The sequence below is a fragment of the Callospermophilus lateralis genome, chromosome 12 (genome assembly GCF_048772815.1).
Source record: "Callospermophilus lateralis isolate mCalLat2 chromosome 12, mCalLat2.hap1, whole genome shotgun sequence".
Lineage (NCBI taxonomy): Eukaryota > Metazoa > Chordata > Mammalia > Rodentia > Sciuridae > Callospermophilus > Callospermophilus lateralis.
In genome coordinates this window covers 22,948,228-22,971,965 of record NC_135316.1, presented here as the reverse complement: position 1 = coordinate 22,971,965, position 23,738 = coordinate 22,948,228, and the positions used below count along the sequence as shown (strand labels likewise).

At 36.6% G+C, this 23,738-nt stretch overlaps 3 pseudogenes; 2 read left to right on the top strand and 1 right to left on the bottom strand.

Annotated features, from left to right (window-relative positions):
* Nucleotides 1-2,279: 2,279 nt before the first annotated feature.
* Nucleotides 2,280-13,684, top strand: LOC143411776 (purine nucleoside phosphorylase LACC1-like; annotated as a pseudogene).
* LOC143386568 (ubiquitin-conjugating enzyme E2 D2 pseudogene) lies at nt 9,530-10,133 on the top strand (annotated as a pseudogene).
* LOC143411708 (ADP-ribosylation factor-like protein 5A pseudogene) lies at nt 12,621-13,155 on the bottom strand (annotated as a pseudogene).
* Nucleotides 13,685-23,738: the final 10,054 nt, after the last annotated feature.

Here is a 23,738-nt window from a genome sequence, read left to right as displayed (position 1 = left end):
AAATTCTCTCTCTCTCAAAAAAAAATACAATATATATATATATCTCCTATTCTGGGCTGGTGCTCCCAGTCTCTGGTCGACCAAAGTAGAAACAGTGCCCACCTCCAAGAGATTCTGTGTCATTCAGGCAAAGCTTCTTCAGCATTTATCACCTGAACAATAATAAAGGGACCTCTTCTTCCATCTTAGCTAGTTCTACAGAGACTCTTATTCTGAGGAGGCTGGATTTTTTTCACCCTTTACCATAGCACATACCTTCCATACCTTAGCTACTCAATATTTGTTAAACCATACTCTTGGAGGAAAGGTAATGGATGCTGAATTGTACCTTTAACACGATTCTAAGAATTGGTGCCTTTTGTCAATAAGAGGCACTCATTTTTTTAACAAGGGCAAAAAGGGGGAAGGGGCATAAGCGACCCTGTGTTGTCAATAAAAGTGAAGGAGCTGTCATGAGGACTGGCCTTGTTCACAAAAAAGGTAGAATCACCAAAAGGCAAACAAAAAATTCACTAAAAAATCTCCCCCTAGAGGCCCATTCCTTAAACCTTGGATGGGACTTGTCGCTAAAAGTTAAAGTGACAGGATCAGGCCTGGGCTCAATAAACCAAGTGTCCGACCACACTGCTGGCTCAGCGGGTCACTGGGAAGCGCCAGCTGCGGGGACATCCAGCCCGCTCAGAGGACTCGCCCTCAGCCCGGACTCCTTTGGGCCACGCTCTCGCGACCACTTGGCCGCCAGGCCCGCCGTCCAGGCCCTCCCAGGACCCACCGTTCCCGCCTCGCGACCACTCCATGGTGCCCCCGCTCCCGCCGCCCCTCTCCGGTCAGGCCTGCCGCCTCCATCCCGCCGACCCTGATGGCCTGGCCAGAAGGTCCTCCTCGGCTGTGGCTCCTGCGCCTGCGACCTCAGCGGGGGATCTGACCCAGAACTGCTGAGCGGCGGCGGGTGCTCAGCTCCGACCAGTCCTGGGTATCCCCGGCCCCGAGCCCCTGCCTTTGGGTTTCCACCCGGAGCTGGCGCGAAGGTTGCTGCGGCCGCGGTGAGGGGCAAAGGCACGTGGAACTCGCGACTTCCGGTTTCCAGCGGCCTGGAGGCTCCGGACTGAGGCTGTGGGTCTGGCCGAGCAGCCGAGGGTGAGGCGCCAGAAGGGGAGTCCGCATGTGGTGTGAGAGTGTGCAGAGGTTACAAAGCCCTAAGTGGGCGGAGAGATGTTGGTGGAGCAGCCTGAGGGGTGCAGAGCTGCAGCTGTGCTCCGGAGCCAAGCATCACACTGTGGACAGGGACTCCATGGTGACAGACATACGGGGTGGGAATCCATGGTGCCAGCGAAGGCTGGTGGCCAACCTCTCACAGATTTCGAAATCTGGAGCTGAGAGAACTAGAGGCAGCGGGAGAACAGGGTCTGGGCAAAGGGGTCACCATAATCGCACCAGGGAGAGACCTTTAACCCCAGGTGGGCTGAAGATTCGGAGTTGGCTGCTAATCAATAATAACCAATGTGATTCTGCAAACTGTACAATCAGGAAAATGAGAAATTATACCCCATTTGATTTTTTAAAAAAAAGATACCAAGTGAAAAATTAATCAATTAATCCCAGGTAGCTAGGAAGCCCGTGAGATTAAGTTGCAGCCACTTAAGTGACATTGCCCAGTGTGCACATACTGAGGGGCAATCCTTTAGTCCCTCCGCTTTCATTGCCACAAAAATTCGATTTTCAGGTTAACCTCTTTCAGTCAACTTAAGGCTGTGTATTTCATATGGGGGAAGTGACCCAATTTAACAATTATGCAGAACTAATGATAGAGCAGATAGATTGACACCTTGTAATTAAAAAACAGGACTTTCTAAGTCAACAAGTAATTTTCTACTTTTTAAAAAAAAAATTTAGTTGTAGATGGACACAATGACTGCTTATTTATTTGTTTACTTATTTGTTTTTAGAGAGAGAATTTTTAAATATTTATTTTTCAGTTTTCAGTGGACACAACATCTTTATTTTATTTTTATGTGGTACTGAGGATGGAACCCAGTGCCTCACACTTACTAGGAAAGCACTCTTCCACTGAGCCACAACCCCAACCCTATTTTTGTTACTTTTTGAGGTCAAAGCAATTAATTCTTTTCTGTTGTTTGTTGTTGTTCATCACAAATTTCTGCTGTAAGCATTAGAAAATTGATATTATTTTGTATTCTTACGTGCACCAATTTTTCTTTTTTCAGGTAATTTGTTTGGCACAGAAGTCTTCTTTGAAAAACTTTGTATATTATTGAAGGATGGCAGAAGCAGTTTTGATTGATCTCTTTGGTTTGAAGTTGAACTATCAGGAATACTGCTATCAGACATTATTGAAGACATTGAATGCCATCCAGTACCACCATACTGCCAAGGCCAAGTTCCTTTGCATAATGGGTTACAATTACATGAGCTGTGAAAGGGATGGTGAACATGATAATTGTGAGCTGGAAACAAGCAATGGATTGTTAGCTCTCTTGAGAGAATTTGAGACTGTTAACAATCCCAGCATGACTGCCTCTTTAAACCATTAAACAAAAAAATAGATGATGAAAAACTCTGAGCAGCATTAAGGTAATTGTACCTGCACATAGGAAAACCTTAATGAAGGCTTTTATTGATTATCTCTTCACTGAGGTTTACAATTTTGAGTTTGAAAATTTACAGGTGACTTTGAGGGATGACCTTTTGAAACAGTCCACTGAGATAAACACAATCAGAGCTCATGAGCTAGAAGAAATCCAGAGTGAAATAGAAACATATTTGAGAAGTCTGCCAGCATTGAAAGGAGAATTATCACACTGAAAGGAGAATATTATCACATCTCCTTTGATCCCAGGTATATTCAACATTCTCTGTTGTTTTTCTCTATATGTGAAAATCCAGTCTTTCTTCAGAGGTTGCTCACCTCTCCCCACCCTTTCTTGTGTTCACTTATTGTTCATTAGCATCATTTGCTATGTGTGTTATGGATGGCCTTGTGGGTCAGGGGTGACAAGGGAAGACTCCTTCAATGACATACTAAATAAACAAATTTGTTCAAACAAATTTAGCTTTAAGCAAATTCCCCAGCCTTTCTTTACTATGCAATTTATAAAACTGGAAATCTTATTTAGAAATTCTCATTAATACTTTCACAGAAGGGTAAAATTTAAAATAGTCAATTTTCCTTCTTGGTAGAGACAGTATTTACTGTGAGCTGTATGCTGTTGGTATGAAAAAGACAGATGAGACAGAAGATACACTTTGAAGAGCAGTAATCCCATATGGAAGGTAAACAGCAGTAGGTAATAAGAACATATGGAGGTACAAAGTGCTGTCAAAATTAGAAGCCAGATAAATAAGAGCTGGTTGAAGTGGTAAGGGAGATCTGCTGGAGAGACTGGCTTTTGTAGTGCTTTGTAGTCTTTTGGAGAGCATCTTTTTAATCTTTATTACTTGCCTTCAACAGATATTTTCATACATGGATTTACTACAAGAACAGGTGGGATATCTTATATACCAACACTTAGCTCATTCAATCTCTTCAGTAGTTCCAAACAAAGAGATCCCAAGGTAGTTGTTCAAGAAAATCTACGTAGGTTGGCAAATACTGCAGGATTTACTGTGGAAAAATTTTATCAAATAAAGGTAAAATTTTGGTTCATATTTTGAACCATATTTTTAGACCATACAAGTAACTACATGGAACTTAATTAAGCTATTTCTCTTTTGTTTCTGGTATTTTATCTAAAATTTCAGTAATTATTTTTCTTGGATTCATATATCATAGCCTAAAGACCAATTTTATGAGATATATAAACCTCATAAATATATATTTACATAAATCTCATATATTTATATAAATCTCATTATATATACACACATGGATTTTTTTTTCATCTGGAGCGCTTCAATTCTAAAACTACTGTTAATTCTTGGTATAGTAGCACTGCCCTTTTAGATATAGAAGAAACATTACTGAATGGTAAGAAAGAAAAGCCATTATTTTCTAAACACTAGCATCATAATTAAGTAATAATGTCTTGTTCCTTACAAAATTCTAGCTTTATTTGAGTCTATGAAAAATAAATGCAATATTAATTTGATAATTAATTTGAATTCCTTATTAAAATGTTAAATTTCTACTTTTTGGAAGACTAGTACCCATTTCAAGTATGAGGTATTCAGGATGAACTTTATTGAACTGTTAAGTGTTAAGACCTAGTTTCCTTTGAATAAAACATGCAGAGATATTGCATTTAGTATTTTGTATTGAAATGATAGATTTATTGAATTCTAGTAATTTATGCTGGTTACATGATTTTGCACTGAAATAAGTACTTTTGGAAAAGCTTATATTATGAGAAACCCCATTTTCAAAGCCTTTTTATCATGTATTTTTGGTATTAGACTGATCATGCCAAAGAAGTGGGGATTATGGGAAGGGAGGAGCCTGAATCTTTTGATGGAATGTCCTTGAACCAAAGAGGAGTCACAATAGCAGCTCTTGGTGCTGACTGGATACCTGTAGTTTTCACAGATCCTGTCAAAAAAGCAAGTGGGGTTGCTCACTCTGGTAGTATACTTATCTAAGCATTTAGGATTTTCCTAAATTTTTAATACAGGAAAAAAAATGAATTTTTCTATTGGGTGTGGCAGTTAATTATATTACTTGATGATCAATGTAATGATAGGGGTGGGGCCTGCATACTCTTATTATAGGAGCAGATAAAGGGAATATATAAATCAAATGATAGGAATCGGAGTAAAATTCCCAAAGGAGATGGTACCTAGGTAGGTTCCTGAGGTTTAGGTTTTCACTGAGTGTCAGTATTTGTAAGCAAGGACATTATTAACATTGGGGGTAAGATAATCCTACTGTGCCCTTGAAAGTGTCTTTGGCCCTTGCAATTCTTACTGCCAGTAGCACCCCCAGTCATTGCAGTAATAAAACAGCAACCCTCCATGCTTGTCTAAGCACTGCCTAGGGACATGGTGCTGCTTATGTTTGGGAACCCTTTATATTCAGGCATCAGGGGAGTAGGAATGTCAGGTATGGTGTAGAAAGGAATTCACACAGATGAAGATGTAAAAGTAGGGAGTTAAAAAAAAGCAAGACATGTTTGCAAAACTGCATTTAGTTTAAATGATTACTTGTATTTAACGATAACTGTTGCTGAAGAGCACAGATATACTTTTAGATGCTATAACCTATATTAAGGTTACAGAATTTTTTAAGTGAAGGTATTTGAAAATAATATTTAGATTATCCTGTGGTTATGATTCTAAGTGAAATGAACTGATGTTTTGAATTTCTTTTTACTTGTAAATCTGTGACTACTTTGATATTTAGACTATAAAGAAGAAAGCGACATATATTTCTTTTGACCTAGCTAAATTAATGGAATTGGTTGAGAAGTTACATTTATCATGTGACCTTGTCAAAAGTTGTTTAAGTTTTGAATCTCAGTTATTGGTTTTAAAAGGAAATATTATTTACTTCTAATGTTTTGAAATGTTTAGTTTTAAGATCTCTCAGATGAAGCAGTCAAAATGAAGTTATAAAAGTGAACTTTCACTTTATAATTAAATTAACCTTGAAATTGGATACAGGTGAATGACAGGTGAACGAATAAACAAATTATGGCATACCACAATGAAATATTTAGCCTTAAAAAATGGGAAATTCTGACATATACTATATCATGGATGAGCCTTGAGATTGTTATGCTAAATAAAATAAGCTACTTCCCCAAAAGATGAAAACTATGTGATTTCAGTTATGTGAGTAGCTAGAGTAATAAATTTTGTAGAAACAAAGAATAATTGTGATGCCAGAACTGAGGAAAGGGAGAAATTAGTTATTTAGTGGATATAGAGATTCAGATCTACAGAATGAAAAAGTTCTGCTGGAGATTGAATTGTACACTTAAAATGGTTCATTTTGTATGTTTCTTACCACAATTAATATTTTGTAAAGAAAGAAAACTAAGATAATATAAACCTGGTGGAAATGAAGGATATAGAACATATTTTAAAAGAAGAAGACAGTGACTCCCATTAAATAGCTATTCTGTATCATGTATTTTATTATAGTACGTCTCATTTTTTAAAAAGTACTATGTGTAATAATTATGTGATTCACAAACTGAATCTATTCATTTTTAACTTAGACACAAATTGAGTTGAAATTTTATGTCTTAATGTTCCTTATCTCTTTTTCTTCCTATTTGCCAGGCTGGAAAGTTACTTTATTAGGTGTTGCTATGGCTACAGTGAATGCTATGATAGCAGAATATGGCTGTAGCTTAGAAGACATTGTTGTACTTGGACCTTCTGTAGGACCTTGCTCTTTTACTCTTCCTAGGAATAGGCAAACACATTTCATAATCTTCATCCTGAATGTGTACAACTTTTTAACTCACCTACACCCCATATTGACATCCGTAAAGCCACCAGTTAAGACTGATTTCACTGTGGAACTGTAAGTTTGATTATTGTTTATTGCTTCTGAAATGAAAATTATTTCAGAGAACTCCAAGAAGTTCAAGAAGATAGGTGGCAGATATACACTCCAAGAAGACAGGTGGCAGATATACACTGCAATATACACTACACAAAAACTCATTTTAGATATAAAATCTATTCTCAACATGTTCAAATGACATAAAATTTCTTGTCTGGTATCTCTCATTGATTTGAAAGTGAAGGAAGAAACAGTTGACCTTGAAAAGATCCAATTTCTTCTTAAACTTAACTGGCATTTACTTGACTTTACAGTCATTCCTCAGGTGAACTCTCTAAAATATAAAAACATTTAGAAAGCTAATATTTTAAAATTTTTCATATTTTCTAATTAATTGGAAGGATATATTTCTTCAGAAAAACATTAGGTAATATAAATACACAGGCACTTTCCATTTTGTTGTGATCTCATGCATCTTGAATTTAAAAAATTTTGCTTTTAGTATCTATTGTTAAATATTTGGAAAATTGAAAGCTGATTTGAATTGTGTTCCTATTCCATTCAGTAATACTCATTTACTCATTTAACACATAAGTAGAAAGGGTTGGAATTGATTTTTGATTTGATTTGTCAAATAATATCACTAATTTTCATTCATATTTCATATCATAAAGTTTTATAGGGAAGCAAGTTTTCAGTGAAAAATACAGTTAATTAAGAGGAAAGGAGACCATACGGTTAGATGACTAAAATGCACACTATGTCTAAACCAAATGAATTTTGGTTAAAAATATTCTTGTAGTTTGAAAAATTTCTTCTTAACTAAGCCCTTGATTTTGATTATAAAATTCTGTAACTAGATTATGTCTACAGGACAGTATGGAAGTTCGTATGTTCATTTATAAACTTAGATGATAAAAATCTACCATTTCTTAGCTAGTCCTTGTTGTGTACATAAGTAACAATTTGCATTATTCCTACCAGATTTTTTTATAGAACTCTTTTACATCGTTGTACATACTGTTTTCATATTTCTTTGGCATTTGGTAAAATAAATGCTTGCTCTCTTTCAAAAAATCTTTATCCTAAGGATTCTTCTAGAACAAGGAGGAATATTTCCACAGAATATTCACAACCTGAATCAGGATCTCAACCTTTGGTCATCTTGCCATCCTGTCAAATTTTTCCTCCCATGTCTGAGATGGCCTTAATTTTGGCACACAGATTGGCTTCATATAGATTAGAGAATGAGGTACTGAGTTCTCCCTTCCCTCTCCAATCTCTCTTGTCTCTTTCTCTGACTCCCTTTCTTTCTCCTTCTTTCTTTTTCTTTCTTCCTCTTTCAGGCTTTTTCTCCCCTCATTTAAAAATAATTGAGTATACATAATTTTACCCTTTTATTCCTATAAAAAGAATTGGTTTTTCTTTTTTTTTTTTTATTGAGACCATAGTAGTAGACAAGTTCATTTTCAGTAACATATTCTATTATAAAAATGAGCCATTCCTTTTCTTATTTAGTGAATAATCAGGCAGGCTTATATTAAAAGTAATAAAATAAACTGATTTAGTTTTTTTAAAATCCTGTATATAAGTTCCTTGTGTTTACTATGTACTTGATATCTGTACTTTCCTATCATATCACTTTTATGCCTTTAAAAAAATTTGTTGAAATGTCATCTTTTCATAAAGATTCTAAATTCTAGAATAAAAAGAATCCACAATATACAAATTAGATTAGTTTTCAGCTAGATTTCCAACTGCTATATTGGAAATCTATAACTATAGTAGAGCTGACCAGATTTTTCTTCAAAGGGTCAGATAATAAACATCTTATATTTTGTGTGATATTCAGTCTCTAAATTACTCACCTTTGCCAATGTGGAGCAAAAGCAGACTCTGACAGAACAGAAGTGAGTGTATCTGTGTGCCAGTTAAACTTTTTTTTTTTAAACAAAAAACAGGTGAGGAGCCACATTGTTCTCATAGGCTATAGTGTGCTGACACCTCACACATAGTCATAGAGCAAGGTTGAAGGTAATTTCATTAAAATAGTATTTATTAGATTTTTTAAAGAGTTATACAAAAATATTTCATGATATTGATTTAACACTGCCCCTTTAACATATATGCAGTTTCTCTAAGGTTATTTTTAATTAAAATAATAGTATGTTTAGACTTTACAATATCTTTAGCTTTTTTTTTTCAAGGCATAAAAGTTACACAAATAGAGTATATATTTTAATACAGGATAATTGTTTACAATTATGACAAAAATACCTTCAATTTTCAGACATAAAGGAAGGAAGGAAGGAAGGAAGGAACGAAAGAACGAACACAAGGTATTTTGGGTCAAGTTAGTTCTTAGTACAAATAATATGTCATACACCAATCCGTTTTCCAGCCAGCAGCATTAAAAAATTTACCTCTATTAATTGTAAAACAATGCATTTACATGGTGAAACATAAAAGAAAACTTAAGAACAAACAAAAACCTAAAAAGTATTCCAAGTCCTAAAATAAGAAATAAGAAATCTGCAAATTAAGAAATTTCAAATGTTGCTCAGAAAATTTTTATGCATTACTTGTACTCTCATTTTAACAGCTTGACATATATAATTTTATATTAAAAAGACTGCAGGTGGCTCTGGCGGCCCCACCCAGCGGCGCCACCCGCCTGCCCACGCGTCCCTTGGTCCGCCTGCAGCAGGCCGGAGGGCAGGCAGTTCCTCTCGCTATCCGACCAAGAGGGGCCTGCTGAGCCAGAGACTCCTGCTCCTGGTGGAGGGATCCGTGGCGGCTGTGGAGGCTCTGAGACTGGGAGGAAGAGGCAGCTATGGCGGCGGCGGCGGCTGGGGCGGCAGTGCCTAAAGGGGCCGCCGCCAGGTGATGCTGTGACCGCTGCAGCAGGCCCAGAAGCTGAGTGGGCCCCAGCCTTCAGCTTGTCTTGTCCAACCGGCTCCCGAACTCCCCATCTTCTCTGGCGGATCCGCGACCGCTGAGGTGGCCTTAGGCCCCCTTGTCCCTTCCCCCCCCTCCCGCCCCCTCCGCCCTCGGCCAGGGGCCGCTGCCACCTCCACAGCCTCCCACCTTGGCTCTGAAGAGAATCCACAAGGAATAAAATGACCTGGCAAGGGACCCTCCAGCACAGTGTTCTGCAGGTCCTGTTGGAGATGATACATTCCATTGGCAAGCTACAATAATGGGGCCAAATGACAGTCCCTATCAGGGTGGAGTATTTTTCTTGACAATTCATTTCCCAACAGATTATCCCTTCAAACCACCTAAGGTTGCATTTACAACAAGAATTTATCATCCAAATATTAACAGTAATGGCAGCATTTGTCTCGATATTCTACGGTCACAGTGGTCTCCAGCACTAACTATTTCAAAAGTACTCTTGTCCATCTGTTCTCTGTTGTGTGATCCCAATCCAGATGTTCCTTTAGTGCCTGAGATTGCTTTGATCTACAAAACAGAGAAAAGTACAACAGAATAGCTAGGGAATGGACTCAGAAGTATGCGATGTAATTAAAGAAATTATTGGATAACCTCTACAAATAAAGATAGGGGAACTCTGAAAGAGAAAGTCCTTTTGATTTCCATTTGACTGCTTTCTATGAGCCCACGCCTCATCTTCCCCTGTGCACATGTTTACCTGATACAGCAGTGCTGCCTATTGTATGTACTTGGAACAACAAACTAGAAATACTGTACTTCTGTACCAACATTGCCTCCTAGCAGAGAAGTCTGTGTGTGACAAGCCAGTTCTCCAGGCGTAACCTAGGTGTGAGACTAAAAAATTCTCCTTATTGACTTTAATTTGGATAATGAGAAGGTGTGAGGAATGCTGGGTGGTACAAGGTGTATGCTTGGATGGGGTAAAGCTCCACTGACCTGTAGGAGATTGTTTTTAAGTGGAATCCATTTAAACTCAAAACAGTTATGAAATGAAGAACATGAAGCTGTTTCTGTATTAATTTTATTCCGAAGGACCTACAACTTAGGTGAGAAGGTTATGACCAACCAGATTAAACTCTACCCACATCCTATATTTTAAGGTCTAAGTTTAACTGGTCAGCATTTAAATGGGTTGGAGCTATTAGTATATAAAGTGTGATGGGCTTTGTTCCCAACTTCTTTTCCATCTCCCTGCCCCTTCAACCTTCATCCTTTCAGCCCCTTTCTCCATATTCTTTGATTTGTATGTGGTTTCTCAGTTAATACATAGCTAATAGCTCTTATTTTTCTTATGTTTTTAACTGCTTAGGTCTATTTGGATGTAAGGGTGAAAATTCATTTGATGGAAATACTTGTGTATATTTAAAGACGCAATTGCTCCTGTGGAGCTTGTATGTTCAAGAATGATTAATCTGTGTAATAAACTGATTACTACAGTCATTACATATAATTTTGTGTGAATAGGCTTTTTGATTTTAAGAACTTTGTCTAGCTGAGATTAGTGATGGATTTTCCTTCTCTCCTGAAATGTTTTTATTGATAATGGTTGCATTTCAAAATCATGAAACAATTTCAGTTTACCTAGAAAAAAGGACATCTTGAGCAGTTTTATTGAACAAAGAGAAGCATAAGCTTAAAAGTGGTTTCATGAAATGTATGTGCAGCATTCCAGGAACATGACTGTTAAACTAAATAAGAAATTTGCTTTATTAATGAAACTAAGCTGCATCACCAAAACCTTGTGACATTCCCTTGGTACATAGGTCATAAAACAAATGGTATTTGGTAAATTAATCCTCTGAGATTGTAATTTTAGAAGAGCAACTTTGACCAAACCTGAGCACAATCTCGTATTGGAGAGTCTACATAATTACTTTGCACTAACATTTGTAGGATGTTCATCCAATTTTAAATTGTACTATATGTGGCTTTTTGAAGTCTTCCCTTGACTCTGGTAAAATGTAGTTTGAAACTTGTAAACAACTGTATCTGCCAGAAACATCATGTGTGTGAACTAGGCAAATTACCATTCCCCACCCCCCTTCTTTTCCTAATTTAAATGTAAACCAGGCCAGCCTGAAGGCCTTGAATGATGCTTTCTAGCCATCAGGTTTTTTAAATGCATCTTTACACTCTTGCACAAAAATTGAGGAATAAATGTCCACTGCTTTTGGTTAAAAAAAAAAAGAAAAAAAAGACTGCAGGTAATTATTTAATAATATTCATAGAATGTTACCTTTTTGGGTAGATATGTTTCATACAATAGATTCTAATTAAGAAGAAATCACTTGTTAGTTTTAATCACAATTTATGATTGATTTAAAGTGGATTAATAATCTATTCAATAATTTAGACCAATACAAGGAATAATCTGATAAATGTTCTACTGTGCAATTCTGTCAACTGGTAAGCCAAAAATTTGACAGATATTTCACTTAGTTGGATTACATGTTTCTATGTGTGTTACTGATAAAAAAAAATGGGTATACAATGTCAAACTTTTTCCTGTATCTTTTTTTTTTCTTAAGAGCAGCTCAATGATTGGGGGAGAGGGGATGTTTGATTAGTATAATACAGAAAACATACAGGAAAAGTATAAAATGGCACTTAATACCAATGCCAGTATTTATCTCATTAGGGCAATAACTAAGGATATTACTAATTTTTGCATTATTTGTTTTTCTTTAGAATACAAATCAAAGCCATTAATTTGAACTTGGGGTATATACATAATACATACACAACCTTAAGTAAAATACTTTTTTTTTCATAACTATCATGACTTTTAAAATATTGGAAACAGTATCTGTGCTGATTTGTATTTTGACTTAGTGGAACAAGAAGAGAACAACATTCAGTTGGGGAGGGGTATACTGATAATAAAGCTCTTAAAGTTCAAAACATCTTCTTCTCCCTTTGAACTTACCACAGGCTATACATTGTCCTGAAAGGATTCATGAAAAAAAATGTCAATCACAGCTTTAATGAAGTACTTTGGATGGAACTAATAATGAGAAAGCAAATTGGAAGGTGAAACTTCATCTTGTTTTCAAACAAGTGGTCTTAATTTTTATTCTTATAGAAAAAAATTGAAATCAGTTTAGTATAAATATATCTAGACCATTAATTTTTGCAGCTTTCAGGCAAAGTCCAGCACTTTGTTTGTACAAAGTCTATGAGAAGAGGTCAGTAGAGATCATCTAATCTTAAGTTGAGACATCATCCATTCAAGTCCTTGACATAGTCCCTTGCCAGTAAGAGCACAGCATGTCTGGATATGCCATTGATGATCTTTAATAGAGGTTAGCTTCAAAAACTGGGAGATTTCTGCTACACTCATGCATTCTTTAACATCTTGTTTATTAGCAAAAAACCGTAATCCAGCTTTTCTTAGGTCCTAATGTGCTAACATTTTGTCGAGTTCTTCTCTAGTTATAGAAATCCTCTCTCTCTGTACTGTCCACAACTACTATTACAAACTCTGTGTTAGTATAAGTATTCAAGGAAGAATGAAGAGATTCTTGGCCACCAATATCCCACATTAGGAAATGTGTATTATTAATCACTATCTCTTCTAATTTACTTCCTATTGTAGGGGGTGTATGTACAACTTAATTCATAGAAAATTGGTAAAGGATGGTAGTTTTTCCTGCATTATCCAATACAACAATGATAACTTTGTGCTCTTGGTGATTGAACAGTCTCCATATCCTGATAAAGAGAATTCGCATTCTCAGGCAGCAGACCACCTCCAGCCACCCAGGCCACCTGGCCTCCCTTGGATCAGGCTAAAGGGTAGAGAGAAGCACTGAAGCCTCCAACTCTGCAGCTGCTGCCATTCCCGCGATGGCCACAGGCCTGCTTCCAGGGAAGGGGGGGGATGGGAGGCCAAAACCCAGAGGCCACCCCACCTGGCACGAGGCCACGCCACTGCCGCCATGGCACTCATCTGCGAGGAGCCTCATGGGCCACAGTCCTCCCACAGCTCCTCTCCAAAGGCTGCTGTGGAGGTGACCACGTGGGCAGGGGAGGTCTCCTTAGCTTTTTAATATGCAAAAAATTAATAAGCATTATGATTCCTACCTTGGTATTCTATTAGTGCTAGAAAAGGTCTTATATTTTGTTTCTGTGTCTTTTGCAGACATTTGACTGGATTTTTGAATAACTTCCCTGTTTTCTTCCAAACTGACTGCAAGAGAGAAATTTAGCTATTTGATTTATGAAAAACCAAGAAGATTACAATGGATAATTCATCTTTAGGGTACATTTTCCCCATTATTACCAAAGCTAAATAATTTTCATTTAACTCTAATGCTAACTGAAGTGACTTGGGAGGCTGCAACAGGAGGAGCACAAGTTCAAGGTCAGCCTCAGCAACTAAGTGAGGCTCTTAGCACTTCAGGGAGACCCTATCTCAAAATGAAAAATAAAAAAGGCTGCGAATATAGTTCAGTGGTAAACCACCTCTGGGTTCAATCCTCAGTACATGAAAGAAAGACATTATAATGATAACTGACAAAAAAATCAGTATTATGTTTTACAGATAAGAATGATTCTTTGGTTTAAAATATTTAAATGAGGAATAGGTCTGCTCAGTTTAGTATTTAGTGGATACTCTCTTTGTCAGATATTGTGTTACCCAAAGTGAATCAAATGAGTAAGACTTTTCCCTTTGGGCCTACTGCAATAGAGGAGATGAACACTTTCTGTAACTAAAATGTATTTTTAATAATAGTATAAGGAAGGGTATGAGAGAAGGCAAGAGACACAGACGGTATTACAGAGAAAATGACATATACATAGACCCAAAATGAAGAACAACCATAACAGATAGAGGGAACACCGTGATCCAGGGCACTTAGTTTATAACATATTCTATAGAGAAAGTACAGTGTGGGCAAAGTTAGGAGTAGAAAAACAGGTTGGAAATAGATTAACAGGGCCCCAAATGCCATGTCAGAGTTTGGAGTTTATTTTCCAGACAGGGTGTGAGCATCAAAAGTAAAGGAGTGTTTTAATTTCCTTGTCATCCATTCACAGGATGAATTCAAATTTTGAGAGACCCAAACCAGAGAGCATAGTAAGAAGCAGAAAAGTAATAACTAAGCCCCAATCAAGATGGTAGAACTTAAAATGGAGGAGAGAGTAGATGCATTAGAGAGACACTTCAGAGATGGAATCAATAGATTATATGAATAGATTATGGAAATGAGAAGTGTGGAAGAGTGGAGAAGTCACTGATGACTCTAGAATTTTTGTTCAACTAACTACCATTAGTGGTAACAAAGGAAGGGAGGAGGAGGAAGAAAGGTAGTGAGTTTCACTTCAGACAGAATGAAGACCATACAGATGGAAATATTTTGAAGGTACCTTGAGACAAACACATGGATTTAGAAGTTGGCTATGCCAAGATGATGCCTGAGTCTGTTGGAGCAAGTTGATCATCTAAGAAAAAATTAGGGTGATCAAAAAAGAGGTGCAAGGATGTTCTTCAACACCTGCTTCTTGAAAAACAAGAAGCTGATTCAGTTAAAAAAATAATTATAGAAAGAAATAGGGTATTGCTGTTTTGAAGAAGCCAACATAGTTATGAGAGGTGCTGAAAAGAAATATTCAGGGATAACATAAAGCAAAAACTGAGAAGAAAAACTAATGGATTGGCTGTATGAAGCTGTTCTGTAGTCCGTGGTGGCCAGGTCAGGTTTTAGTACATTGAGGAAGAGGAGGCATAGGTATTCATTCTTTGACAATATTTTCTTGAGAAGAGTAAAAGCTAGGAGCTACATCTTGAAGGAAGATATATATACATTTTCGGTTGAGTTTATTTGTAGGCTAAAGATAAATGTTAAGCTCATTTAATTTGGGGAAATTTCATGCATGTATTTCTTACATGTGTATAATGTATATAATGTAGTATAATAATAGCAAATATCTTTTTTTTTTGGTATTGGGGATTGAACTCAGGGGCACTGGGCCACTGAGCCACATCCTTAGCCCTACTTTGTATGTTTTATTTAGAGACAGGGTCTCACTGAGTTGCTTAGCACCTTCCTTTTGCTGCATCTGGCTTTGATCTCGCAATTCTTCTGACTCAGCCTCCCATGCCACTGAGATTAAAGGTATGTGCCACCACACCCAGCTCAGATATCATTTTTAAAAAATATATACAAAGGACTTTCAAATTTATTACCTCATTTTGCCTATACAGCTACTATGAAATACATAGGTGTCTGCCCTTTTATTCAGATGGGAAATTTCACTGAGGTCGAGTTAAAAACCATATAATTTGTGATTGTGTGTGTGTGTGTGTGTGTGTGTGTGTGTGTTAGAAGAGATTGAACTCAGAGGGGCTTTTACAACTGAGCCACATTCCCAGACCTATTTTAATTTTTATTTTGTTAAATTTTGAGACAGGGTCTCACTAGGTTGCTTAGGGCCTCACTAAGTTGCTGAGGCTGGCCTTGAACTTGTGACCCTCTTGCCTCAACCTCCTGAGCCACTGTAATTCCAGAGTGTTCACGGCCTCTAAGATTTGAACACATATTTTGTGTCTCCAAATCTCCATTCAGATTTTATAGTTAATTAAAGATATCTAAATTTTATATTCAACTTTCTGTTAATATCATTTATTCATACGTTCAGTCAAAATTTTGTTCAGGTACTACTAGGATAGGTTAAAAACATATAATTGCAACCCCTAAGATGGTTTATATAGTGAAAAATGGTGGTAAATAGACCAGCAGTTTCAATACTGTGCTTGGAGGTTGCCACAACTGGGTACCTTGTTTAGTTTAATTTTTCTGTGCATTTGAGAGCCCAGTGTGAACTTTTAAAAAAAAGTACCTCATTTCTTACCAATTCAGTGAAAGCATTGAACACAAAGCACAGGATAGAAATTTTAAACTCATGCAAAATATTCTTTTGTTTAATGGTAACAATATAGATCAAGGAAAATTTTTACTGTTTGAGAAAGGTTGATAATTTTCTCATTGCAGCTACAAGACCCTGTAATTCTCAAGCATATATGTATAGGTTTCTTGGACTTTTTTTTAAAGGGAGAGAGAAAGAGAAAGAGAATTTTTTAATATTTATTTTTTAGTTTTTCGGTGAACACATCTTTATTTTATATGTGGTGATAAAGATGGAACCCAGTGCTGCGTGCATGCCCGGTAAGCCTGCTCACTTGAGCCATATCCCCAGGTCCAGTTTCTTGGACTTTTAGGATACAAAACAATGGTTATTTCTAGTAAAGTTTGTTTTTAATATAAGCACTGCTACTAACTGCACATCAGTGATTTTCATTGCCATTTCATTAGTAAGAGGAAAATTGGTAGATCAAATGAAATCATAGTACTTTTATGGAAGCACTAATTATCAAACTGAAGTTCAATAGGACACATAAGAGATGACCTTGTCCTCTATATCTAATTATAATTTCAAATTGTGAAGAATTGCATAGTGGCTGTACTCCAGTGCTTTATAAAGCCAAAAGAGGGCTTGAGCACTAGGTGGCAGAATTTCTACGAGCATCTCTGCTGTTTCTTTGCATGAAATTGAACAAATTTTAATTATCCTTTAATTTTCTTGTGGGAGGGGGGAAGGGAGAGGATGGTATTTAAAATGACTGAGTGTATTATTCTTACTTAGGCACAACATATTTTACTTGAAATTGATAAAAGCATTTAGGAACCCTTTATCTTCTGCATAATTGTTAGTAACAACTTTTATGTGAATTGATATTTTGGGGGAATTCAGAAGACTATACTGTGTTACAAAACAAAAACAGAAACTACTGATGAATTCAAAATCTGGAATATAAGAGGACAGTAATATATAAGTTACATTATTTTAATCTCAAAGTGGATTTCAAATGTTTTCACTTGGTTATCCTAAATTTATATGTAAAAGATTTTTTTTTTTTTAGTTATAGATGGACACAAAGCCCTATTTTGTTTATTTACTTTCATGTGGTGCTGAGGCTCCTACCCAGCACCCAACCCCAGCCCCCTAAATTTATATTTATAATGTAGTTATCTTAAATTTTTTGTGTGAACTCTTAGAGAATGCTACCAATCTATGGAATTCCAGAAGTTTTAAAGAAACATTGTTCAGTTATCTGTGGGTTATTATTTTTTTTGTGTGTGTGTGTGTTATGCATGGGTCTGTGTGTTTTGAAATACAAATAAAAAATGTGCATATGTTAGCTATGGTATGTAGCCTCATTGCTGTACCTAATGTCAGTTCATATGCACAACCACATTAACTGCGGTGAAATCATAGATTTTGCTATAAAATTTTTTTTAATAAACTGTGCAGCAAAGAATAGGAAGCATGACAAGTATGCATACTGGATGTGTTTATAGTAACCTGGTCTACAGCACATATATTTCCATTATAGATAGTGTTTTTAAACTTTGCTTTCAAAAATGAGGAAGCTGCCATAAGGAGTGCATTGTTCTATGCTAGGTCATTGCTTAATGAAGGAAAAAGAAATCTGCCAGTACAGCTTTTTCCAGGTTAACACATTTAGTTTGAACTCACAGTGATTACATGTGTGTTGTGTTGAGACAGTTTTTTCATACTTTATTTAGATGCATTTTCTTTGCAGAGAAAGAAATGCTTACATCACATTGCCTGTGGCTTGTGCCAGATATCTGAGGTGAACTCTGTCCCTTCTATATTGGAGCAGGTTCATTTGTTTCATCAAATTCTCAGAAGGCTGGAGTGTCCAGTTACCATATTTTATTAAATGATTAAATTTTCCAGCAGACTATATAGCTTAAAATACCACATTTTTTCCCAACCAGCCACCCCACACACACATACACACCAAATGAGTACTCTAATTTCATGAGAAATACTCACAGAAAACAGCTTTGCTGATGGATAACAGCCTTCATATTTTTATTAAAACTTTGCATCATCCATTGCTTCAGTTATATCTTACCATGCTTTCCCAATGCTTTCCTGAATCACATACTTTAAGACTGTGTTTCCTTATCTCCATCACCTTGTTTTCATCCTTGATATTTCATAGTCACAGGTGACTTCATTCTTTGAGTTTTCTATCCACTCTTGACTATGTTGCTTGTTGGCCACATTTTATGTCCCCTTAATACAACATCCTCCAAACTTAACTCTATCTCACTGAAACCTGCTTCTCTCTGGTGCAGTATGTTATCTTAGAGAATTCAACCATTATTCATTTTGTTGTCCAGCCAGAAGACCTGGAGTTCCTCTGAGTGCCTCCCTTTCCTTTTCCCTTCCTTTTCCACACTACTGGCTCAGTATATCTACCATCTGTTCCTATGCTCCTATTTCAACCACCAGACATTCAGGTCATCATCGCTCACCTGTATCACTAGATAAGCCTTTTTTTTCTTTCTAATTGCATCTCACACTGTCATCATTGATTATTTTAAAATCCAAATATTGTCCCAGGACATTTTTCTTAATTACTTCATGGTTTTCCCACCACCTCCAAAATGAACACACTGACTAAAATGTGCAAATGTAGTCAAGAGCTCACCCTTGCTGACTTCTTCACTTTCCACTCCCTTGTCTATACCATTTACTCTAGCCATTCTGTACTTTTCCAATTCGTAGAATATGGGCCCGTAAGCTAGGTCAGACCACAGAGGTTGGTTTGCATTCAAAGACCATCTAGAACTCAAGACTTTGTTCAAGATTGCTTTCACTTAGTCTTTCTACTAAATTAATGTATTAATACCAATGACATGTATATACAATGTAAACATGTAAGGGAATGAATACAATGTGTGTCCCTAGTTTCTTACAGAGATATGGCCAACATTCAGTTGTCAATATAGAATACGCATTTTCTGGGGCTGGGGCTCAGTGGCAGAGCCCTTGTCTAGCATGTGTGAGGCACTGGGTTAGATCTTCAGCACTACATATAAATAAACAAAATTAAGGCATTCTGCCCATCTACAACTACACAGAAAAATTTAATTCAAAACATTTTATTGTCATGCTGAAGAGTGGTGTGTAGCCTCATTAGGTGTGGTGTACATGGGTGTGGTACATGTGTGATAAACATTCTGCATTGAGTTAGATAAGCAGTTTTAAGTACAAACATAGTGTTCCAAGTCCCTATTATATTACATATATTAATATATATGTACACATATTACATATGTATTTTTTTGCAGTGCTTGGGATACATTTTTGCAAAAAAAAATTTAAAAATATATATAGTATATGCACATCTCCTGCAAATGACATGATTTCATTGTTCTTTATGGTTAAATAAAACTCCATTGTATGTATGCCACATTTTCTTTTATCTATTCATCCATTGATGGACATCTAGCCTGGTTCTATGGTTTGTCTATTGTGAATTGTGATAGTATAAACATGGGTATGCATGTATTGCTATAGTATGCTGACTTTAATTCTTCAGGATAAATACCAAGGAGTGTTATAGCTGGGTCATATGATGGTTCCTTTTCTACATTTTGTGGAACCTACTTACTGATTTCCAAGCTGGTTGTACTACTTTACAATTACACCAATAGTGGGAAAGTGTTCATTTTCTCAACATCCTCTCCAACACTTATTGTTCTTTGTATTCTCCATGATTGCCATTGTAACTAGTGTAAGATGAAACCTCAGTGTCGTTTTAGTTTGTATTTCCCTAATAACTAATGATGTTGAACATTTATTTGTTTATTTATTGTCCATTTGTATTTCTTCTTTAGAGATGTGTCTGTTTAATTCATTTGTGCATTTATTAATTGGCTTTTTTTCTTTTTGGTGTTAAGTTTATATATATTTCTAGGTATTAATCCTGTATCAGAAGTGTAGCTAGCAAAGATTTTCTCCCATTCTATAGGTTCACTCTTCACATTCCTAATTGTTTCCTTTGCTGTACAGAAGTTTTTCATTTGATGCTGTCCTATTTATTAGCATTTGGCATTATCTCCTGAGCTTTAGAGGTCTGACTTGAGAAAGTCATTTTCTGTGCCTGTGTGTTGGATATTGACTCTGTTTTCTTCTAGGAGTTGCATAATTTCTGGTCTGTTTCCTAGGTCTTTGATTCATTTTGAGTTGATTTTGTGCAGGTGAGAGATAAGGATCTAGTCTTATTCTTCTATATATGGATAATCAGTTTTCACAGCACCATTTGTTTAAAAAGCTATCTTTTCTCCAGTGTATGTTTTTGGCATCTTTGTCAAGGATCAGATAGCTGTAGATGTGTGTGTATTTGTCTCTGTATCTTCTGTTCAGTGCCATTATTCTGTGTCTATTTTTATGCCAGTACCATGCACTTTTTTGTTACTATAGCTCTGTAGAATAATTTGAAGTTAGGTATTGTGATGCCTCTGTCCTGCGAACACATAGTGTCCCCGTAGATTCCCTGCATCTCACAGAAATGGGGGAAACATACAATAGCAAAAACCAAAGCCAACAATGTACAGCATCAAAATAAATGCCTCTTGCCTATTATGACATCTACAACACTAATTACCACAAAAACAGGAAAGATGAGTCAGCAATTGCCAATAGCAAAAACAATAAATAGCCATGAACTACATCTGGTATCACAGTAAACAGTAAGTGTCAAGTATGCCATCAACAGTACTAATAATTGCAACAACATGAATGGTGAGAGCAATAATTATATAAACCAAATAGTTCTAAGAGATTGTGAAAATACAGTTCATTAAAAGAAAAAAATATGATAGGAAAGTAAAAGAAAGTTTAGGATGTTTGAAATGTGAAGAGAATGCAGAAGAGATGCAGTGAGTGGTGGGTATAAAGAAGGAGAAGAAAAAATAAAGTGAGAAAAAAGAACAAGAGAATTTGGGTGTTAAACGGGAGAAAGAAAGAAAAACAACAGAATCGAGCAAAACAAAATAAAACTATCAAAAGACAACACAAAAAAATTATTAAAAATGAGAGAAATATGTCCACAAACTGATAAGCACAGCAAGAAAAAACACACACACACACAATAAAAAATAAATTGTTTTTACTGAGGTAGTCAAAACTATCAACGTGGATGAATGGTCACTGTCTCTACCTGACTGTTCTTTCTATTTTTTACTTGGGCTATGTTGAAAGAAGGAGAGAGGAAGAGAGCACACCCTCCAAGGACTTGTTAAACTCTTCCTCTTTTGTTTTGCTCACTGAGCTGCCAGTAGGAGTGGCCTAAAGCTGAAGTTGATTGAAGTAGCTCTCAGCTTCTCTTCTCACCAGTATAAGATAGGATGGAATGGGAAGTACTATTGATTGGAGTTTTGTCTGAACAGACCAGATCAATGCACTCCAGGATGAGACTTCTGCAGAGTTCTGGGAGGGAAGTTTTGGGGGTAGGGTTTAGGTCTAATCAGACCCTAGGGGCTTTGTTGGTTGGTAACTATTGTGGGAGATTACATCCAAAGGCCTAGTAGATACCAATTCCTGCTGGGAGTATGGATCTCAAGTGCTTCCCAAGAATTGTATTGGTGGGACAGGGGAGCCAGTCCTCGACAGGTCTCACACACTCTGCCACCCCAAAATACTACCTTTCCAGGCTTAGTCCCTGAGTGTATTAACACCCACCTGTTCAGTTTCCTTGACCCTCTTCAGCCTGTCATGTGATCTGCCAGACTCAAAGGGAAGGCTAGTTAGTTGTATTCTCCTCTGTATTTCAGACTTGAATCCCCCTGAATAAATTCTTCTCTTTGCTCATGCCACTCACTTTCTGCTAGTTACAGCCTATTGCCACATGGTAGGGGCTTGCTGGGACAATATGGCAACATTTGCTCTGGTCTCCCAGGTTTCTACAGCAGCCAGCTGCAGTGTGGCCTCAAGATGGCTCTGGCCTCAGCTTTCTCTCCATTTTCCAAACACCAGTTTGCTATGCAGCCTCTGGATCAGCCAAGTTCAGACTGCTTTACTTATCCACAGTTTTTTTGTGAGCCAAATTTGTCCACTATGTTTGTCTTTGTTTTACCCTTCCTCTCTGAGGTGAACCAGCTCCTCTGCCATTGCTGCAACCTACTTGGCTCCAATGTACTCTGTCTTGTACTTTGTTCAATGCACCCAAATTTCTGAGTCTCTAAGGGACTCTGCCCTACATTTTACCCTCTTTGCTCTGAAGTAATATTCGCACTGCTTGAATCCTGAGCTATGAACCAATTGGAAATTTGGCTTTCCTCCTATCTGCCATCTTGAATCCTCACTCTTGAGGAACTCATAACCACCCTTTTAGAGTCAGATCAGAGGTGGAGTTTAACTCAGTGGTAGAGTGCTTGCCTAGAATATGTAAGGCTTGGGTTCATTCCCCAGTACAAAAAAAAAAAAAAGATTCAGATCAAAGGCCACCTCTACCAGAACATTTTTTTTGGCTGTTTGCCTTATTATTATCCATTCTGAGCATCAGTTTTTACAGTTCCTAATGAGTTGATTTGTAAATATTGTTCTGTTTGCCTGCCTACTAATAAATATAACCTTCATAGAGTCAGGACCATGTCTTAATTATCTTCATATTTTTTAGGATCTAGCAAAGATTATCACATTGCAATCATCTTAGCTCTATGGGAGGAAAAAGGGAAGAAGTGAGGGGAAAGAATCCTTTAATGATGTAATGTAAGGTCTGGATGGTAAAATAATGGTAAAATAAATAAACAAAAACAAACAAACAAAAAACTTTATTGTGGAGTATGTGTGCTTTATCAATTTTCATCAGATACTATCATATTCTCAATGATTACGTGGATTTATTCAAATCATAAGGAAAAATTAAGGTTACTCTCAGGAAAGAATACTCTTAATGAAGGTCTGTTTTCGGACATTCAGCCATGTTTCTTTATTTATCCTTAAACATTTTTATTTCCAAGTTGTATAGCTGTATAATCTTTAAAATACCACTTTAAGATAATTCTTTCTGTAGAATCCTGTCTGTTAATAACCATTATTAACTTTTATAAAACTGTATTTCTTTCCACTCCTATATAATATATTTTCAGTGTTTATATTATATCACACCCTGTCCTTGGCACTTACTCATTTATATGCCTTTAGTGAAATGAATAAAACTATAATCAAATCTCTAGGAGAGTGCCCAGAGAGAAAACAAGGTATTTTCCATGAAAAATTCCATCTTTTCATTAATTTCTCTTAATATTTGTGGGTAATGTAGCTATATATATGTATACTTTTTGGTAGACATTTTTAGAGTCAGTCCTTACTTTGGCTGCACAATAGAATCATCTAGTAAGATTTAGAAACTCTGATGTCTAAATAAATCATAATCTGGGGTAGGACAAGCATCAGTGGTTTTTAAAAGTTATTAGATAATTCTAAT